The sequence below is a fragment of the Protobothrops mucrosquamatus genome, unplaced genomic scaffold (assembly GCF_001527695.2).
Source record: "Protobothrops mucrosquamatus isolate PMUCROS unplaced genomic scaffold, P.Mucros_1.0 scaffold2140, whole genome shotgun sequence".
Lineage (NCBI taxonomy): Eukaryota > Metazoa > Chordata > Lepidosauria > Squamata > Viperidae > Protobothrops > Protobothrops mucrosquamatus.
Window position 1 is genome coordinate 193616 of NW_015388239.1, and position 6137 is coordinate 199752.

Consider the following 6137-nt stretch of genomic DNA (forward strand, 5'->3'; position numbering starts at 1 on the left):
CCCCTTCGGCAGGCAGTGACCCGCCACCTCTCCCCATCGGAGGGTTCCTTCCCATTTCCAGGACGCGAGAAGACAGGAAGGCCCTTCAACGCTCTTGGAAGTGTTGCCGGGGGCAGGAGGAAGGAGATGATGAGCCCTCCTCTCTCCTGCCGGGTTTTCCGAACTGCGACGGATGCATTTTTGAAACCAAGTCAATGAAAAGGAGAAGATTGAAGAAGGAGGAGAAGAAGAGGGCGAGCCAATCTCCCTTCGAGAAGAAATTAGTTAGTGCTTTGGGTTGACACATCTGATTTTTCCATAGGAGAGACAGGAAGCCTGGCTATATGTGCAATTGTTTTGATGATTTTTATGGTGTTCCTTTGGAAAAGTCCGTGCTCGGACAAAGGTGGGTAGGCTCCAGGCAGCATTGAAAAGGAGCAAACCAAGACAAAGAGGTCTTCGGGTAGAATCTAGACGAGAAACGTTCGGAATCAAAGCCTGCTTAGAGTCAAAGAGTACTGGAATTTTTGGACCCATGCAGCAGGTCAGGTCCAGACATCTGAACCAGAGAGAGAGAAAGCTCTTTTAATCACAAACTTACCAATCACCAATCTTAAAGCTTCACGTGGCTTTCCTTTGCTACAGTCTCATGGCGAAATAAAACATCCCATGATGGAAAATATTCTACAGCAGTGATGGCGGACCTTTTAGACACCGAGTGCCCAAAAACTGCCCCAGCCCCACACTGCCCCAGCCCCGCTCCACCCCTGCCCTGCCCTGCCCCCACCCACCTGCAGGGCCACCCACCACCTCCACGGCCCTCCGCAAATCACCCAGGCGGCCCAGTAGTGCCATGGCCACGCCCTCCACCCGTGCCCCACAGCATCATCTTTTTGCGATGGGGCGCAAGGGCGGAGTCTTGTCCCCACTGCCATGTCCTTGGCTGCGCTGCTCCAGGCGGGCCGTGCCTGGGGGCGACTCTCCTCGGGGGGCTGGTGTGGAGGGGGCTGTGGGGGAGGCGGGGCTGGGGCAACGGCACATGTGCCCACAGAGAGGGCTCCAAGTGCCGCCTCTGGCATTTGTGCCATAGGTTTGCCACCACTGTTCTACAGCTTTGTTAACAGATTTTGGTCCGGTTAGACCCCATGGTGGAGGTGCTGATACAGCCATCTTGGTAGCCCCCGCCCCAATGCCAAAGGGGACACAATCCCTGCTCTTAGGCCTTCTCTCTCCTAGCCAAGTGTCATTTCAGCTTCTCCGGACTGAAGATGAGGGAGGTGGTCCAAGCCAGCCTCCCCTCCCAAGTTCTAAAACATTCATCATGCTACTAATATTAAATAACGGAAGAATAAATTAACAATTTGATTGGAAGCACAAGACTAGCCCTTGCAGGAGAGGCCAAATGGAACTGTAATGAAATCTGTATATATTTATTTATGTGTAATTAAAGAAATAAAAAAAAAGTTTTAACACGTCCAGCGTGCATTATTTAAAATGATTTAAGTTGAGACTTCTATGTTTTTTTTTAATTATTATTATTATTATGAAAAAAATAAAGCCAGTCCTTGCAATTTTGAGGAACGAGACTTTGGATGCAAAACAGGGTAGCAATGGACTACAGTTTGCAATGCAAATAAATTAAAGAGACATTTTAGCCCATTTGGATTTTTCTCCCCCCCCCCTTCTGCCTTTTGTACTTCCTACGGTTTCTCTGGAAAAGCTGCAATAGATGTTATGAATTCCCACCCAACGAAAAATGTCGCCCTTATTATCTGAATAAAATCTCTTTTTATTTGCAACCATCTCCAGACTTGTATTTTGCTATGGTAGTAAATGGCGCAAGGTGGAGGGGGGGGTGTGATTCAGGTTTTTTTTTTTTCTAAAGTTTTAAGCCTATTCTAACGTCATGCAGCAGCTAGCCCGGCATTTTCTATTTAAAAACTGCGACAAATTGCATTGCTACAATTCAGCAATGAGGTTGGAAAAGATACTAGGGACATCAAAGCAAGGTGGTGATGGGGGAGGGGGTGTTGTTATATGTGGTCCGGCCGGCCGTAGGGCTTCTTGTGGCCCACCCCTAATGGAATTGTGAAAGTGCTGAGTCACATCTTCCCAAATGGTGATGCAATCTAAATTGGCCAAAACTCAGTAGGGACCCCAAGTGATTAGTGATGGGGACCATCACAACTGAAACACAAATGCCAGAAGATCGACCCATCCCTTCCCTTCTCCCTTCCTTCCTTCCTTCCTTCCTTCCTTCCTTCCTTCCTTCCTCCCTCCCTCCCTCCCTCCCTCCCTCCCTCAAACATTTCAGAGCAAAATGATTTCTCTCCATCAGTCGTCTAAAACACTATGACTTTTCCAAGCAAAATGAGGCTTCTTCACAGCTAAATACAAAAGAGAGCTATTGTGTTGTAGTGGAAATAGAAGTGAATAGAATATAAATACAGAACAATTAAATGTCATAGTACAGGTTGTTCTCATTTGGCAACTGCCCAATTTAGTGACCATTTACAGTTACACCAACAATGAATAAAATGACATGACCAATCTCAGCAGTTATGCCCTTTGCAGGTCCATAAAGCAAAAAAAAAAAAGCTGATGATTGTAAGCATGGTTCACTAGCAACCACTTCATTTAACGACTGAATTGCCAGCCCCAACTGTGGTTGCTAAATGCAGATGACCTGTATATTAGGAATAAAATTAAAATTAAACGTAACAATGAGATGCTGGCATAACGCTGCTAAAAAATTAAATACTTGAGACTTTATACTGTGCGAGGTATAAAAGTTAGCTATGGGAAAAATGATTTTGACTTGTACAACATAAGCACCTCGCTGAACAGTCTATAGATAGTTCTTGATTTACTACTGGTCAGCTATTGGCTGTTTGGAGTCACAACAATCCTCCCAAGCTTATAACTGAGTTGTAAAGTTCCGATGGTCATTCCCCACTCCCACAATCCCACGACTGTATTTCAGGAGCTTGGTAACTGGCCCACATTCACTGCTGTTTGTAGTGTCCCGCAGTCACATGCCTGTAATTTACAGCATTTTTGCCCAAAACCCAGCATTTAATTCTGATTGTCGGCAGAAACGTCCCATAGCAAACAAAGGGTTCGCTTAACAATCGCTACAAGTAGAAAAGTCATGATTTAAATCCAGTCACAGGGGTGATCCACTTTACGACCTTCATGACTTACGACCGTTATGTGCAGGCTCCATTACAGCTGCAATTCGAAGACTACCTGGAATGGCTTTATTCTCACAATGGGGCTGAGATGGCTCGGATGGAATGTGTACAAGTGCACGTGCACACAACCCACGTTTGCAAGCCGTGTGCAAAACCCAGATGGCTGGTTTAGGAGAGAGCCAGCTTCCTCTGCTGGTTCTCTCCTTGTCCCAACCAGCCATGTTTTGTTCCTAGTTCTGACGCGGCCCTACCCTCAACCCTGCAAGGCATTGCAGCAAATGGAGCCATCTTGAAAATGGAAAATGACGTTCTGAGCCATTTGGTCCAGCGCTAATGTGCTATTAAGTAGTTATCCAATAAGTGCATTCATGTAGCTTAACTGGAGCCAGCTGTCCAGAGGAAGGGAGGAAACTCTTGAATGTCAACGGTGAGGGCTGATTTTTCCCCCTTCCTCTCATTTTGAAATGAAAAGGCCTATTCTGGGATTACAAGTATTTGCCACTTCCGGAGCGGCTAATTTCGTTAACAAAGATTTGGACAAGGCTTGTTTCAGCCTGGGTATCAAAAACCTTCCTGACCTGGAATACCAGAGCAGGTCTGTGGCTGGGAGAGGGGTGGGTGGGAAGAGCAGAGGCGGCGGGGGTGGAGGGGACTAATAGGAAGGGCAGGTTGGTGCCTGGGGGGGTTATTCAACACACTGCTTCCTTGAATGATCAGCTTTCATCAATAAAGGGCATTTTCCTTGGACTTTTTAACTGGCGGTTGTATGACATTAAAAATAGCAGTATTTTATCCCAACGCTCCCTAGCAACCAAATTCGCCCCAGGATGCAGACAAGAACATATTTTATCCTAGGGTCCCTCCCCCCCCCCGAGGATCTATTTCAGGACTGATGTTTTAAACTTTTTTCTAAACTACACATAGTCCTCGATCTACAACTGTAATTGAGCCCCCAAGTCATGACAGTCATTAAGCAGAGAATCACACGACTGTGCCTTTATGACCTGTTTGGTTTTTTTTGCAGCGGTCGTTAAATGAATACCAGGATTGTTAAGTGAACCCATTGTTCTCTACAGGCAGGTGTTGTTTTTTTTTGCCAGAAACCAGATGTTGTAAATTGTGATCACGTGACCATGGAATGCTGCAAATGGCTGTGAAATGTGGGCTGCTAGCCAAGCACCCAAAATGGGATCGCTTGACCAGGGTTGGCTGTCAGAACTTAAAAATCTGGGTTGTTCCTTTTTCAGGGTCTGTTGTAACTTTAAATGGTCACTAAGCGTTGCCAATGGAGGACTCCTTGCAGAGGGTAAATGGCAAGGGGTCCATTTTCAACAAGCCAAAGTGGATCCATTTTGCTGATAACACCAAGCTAGGCAGGGTGGGAGAAAATCAAATAAGATTTGTCAGGAGTTTAAGGGGATCTCTTCACAATGATGGAGTTCCAAATTGGTGGCTGCCATTTCACACAAGCCAAAGCAAAGCAAGGTGCAGTGGTGCAAAAAAGTCAAATTTTGCCTATATGCAAAGTGCAAATTGACCTGACAGAGAAGGGAGCCTTGCCGAGAAGTAGGCAGAGGACTCGCCCCCAGATTTATTAGGGATGGAAATAAAGATAACGCTGTCACATCTGGGAGCACATTAGGAACATTCGATATTGTAGATCAGGGGAAAAGATCAATCAATTTTTTTTGCAAAGACGGCCAAGGGAGACCGTAAGAGAAATGCAGTCTGTTTAAAAAAACATATGCATGGTGTGGAAATTGCAATCCAAGACCAATAGCAGATTTTTTTTTTCCTCTTTTATCTAACACTATGGCTGGCAGGGGAATTGTGGGAGTTGAAGTTGCCAAGGTTGGTCATCCCAATCTAATACTTTGTTAAACTATAAGAAATACTGCCCTCCAAATGAGCTGATGGCCAGGAACTGAACTGGTTGTAAAAGGTGGACAGACAGCATCAGATTCTCAGTGACTTCTAGTTTTAAGGGCTGTTTGCTACTTTCTGTATTAAAGGCATCTTCCCTGGAAAATTAGCAGATGGGACAAGGGTGTCCACAAAGTGTGGATGTTGAGATGGCACAACTGAAACACCCTGAACTGCACTTCTCAACTTCTAAAGCAGGGGTCCCCAATCCCCCGGTACCGGTCCACGCCAGTATGCGTGCCAGCAACCGGTCCGCACAAACCAGCAAAGCCCCATCCGTGGGATGCAGGCAGCACACAAAACCACGCACTCTCCGGTCCGGGGAAAAACCTTTCTCCACAGAACCGGTCCCTTGGTGCCCCAAAAGTTGGGGACCTCTGTTCTAGAGGGTACACCTGAAACTTCACAACACACCCAAGCTCAACTTTAGAGTTGGCTTTGCAAAGTGAGATGAGATGGCATATAAATTTAATATAAACAAATACAATAAACTTTATTTATTTATTTATTGCTCAGGTGCGATATTGGCAATTGCGCCTTCGTGAAATCTTGGGAGTGTAAAAGCTTCTGCTGCATATATAACTTAACTTCCATTACAAATGGCAGTTATTTATTTCCTGCATTTTGCCTCTAGCTGTTTCTCTTTTTGTTCAAAACAAGCACACAAAAGGTTGACTCAATTGAGAGAATGGAAGAGAAGGTTCTTAATAACCAAAAAAAAAAACTATCAAGTGAAATTCAAGTAAAACTTGAAGGTTGATTTTTTTCCCCCATTCAAAAATAGTAGGATAAAGTAAAAAAAAAATGGTGTTCTATTTACATAAATGGCTGGGGAGAACTGGGCAGTTCTTTGTCTGCACCTTAATGCAGGAACATTTTTTATTTCCCCCCCCCCCCCCATGCTTGCAATTCTGCCTTTTTCCAGTGTAACATATCCCCATATCTATAGAGTCAGAGGGGATTTCGTAGTAGGTCCGTTGCCCTGAGGCAAAACATATGTTCCATTCTAATCCAACTCCACCAGGCTGTTTAGGGGGTGGG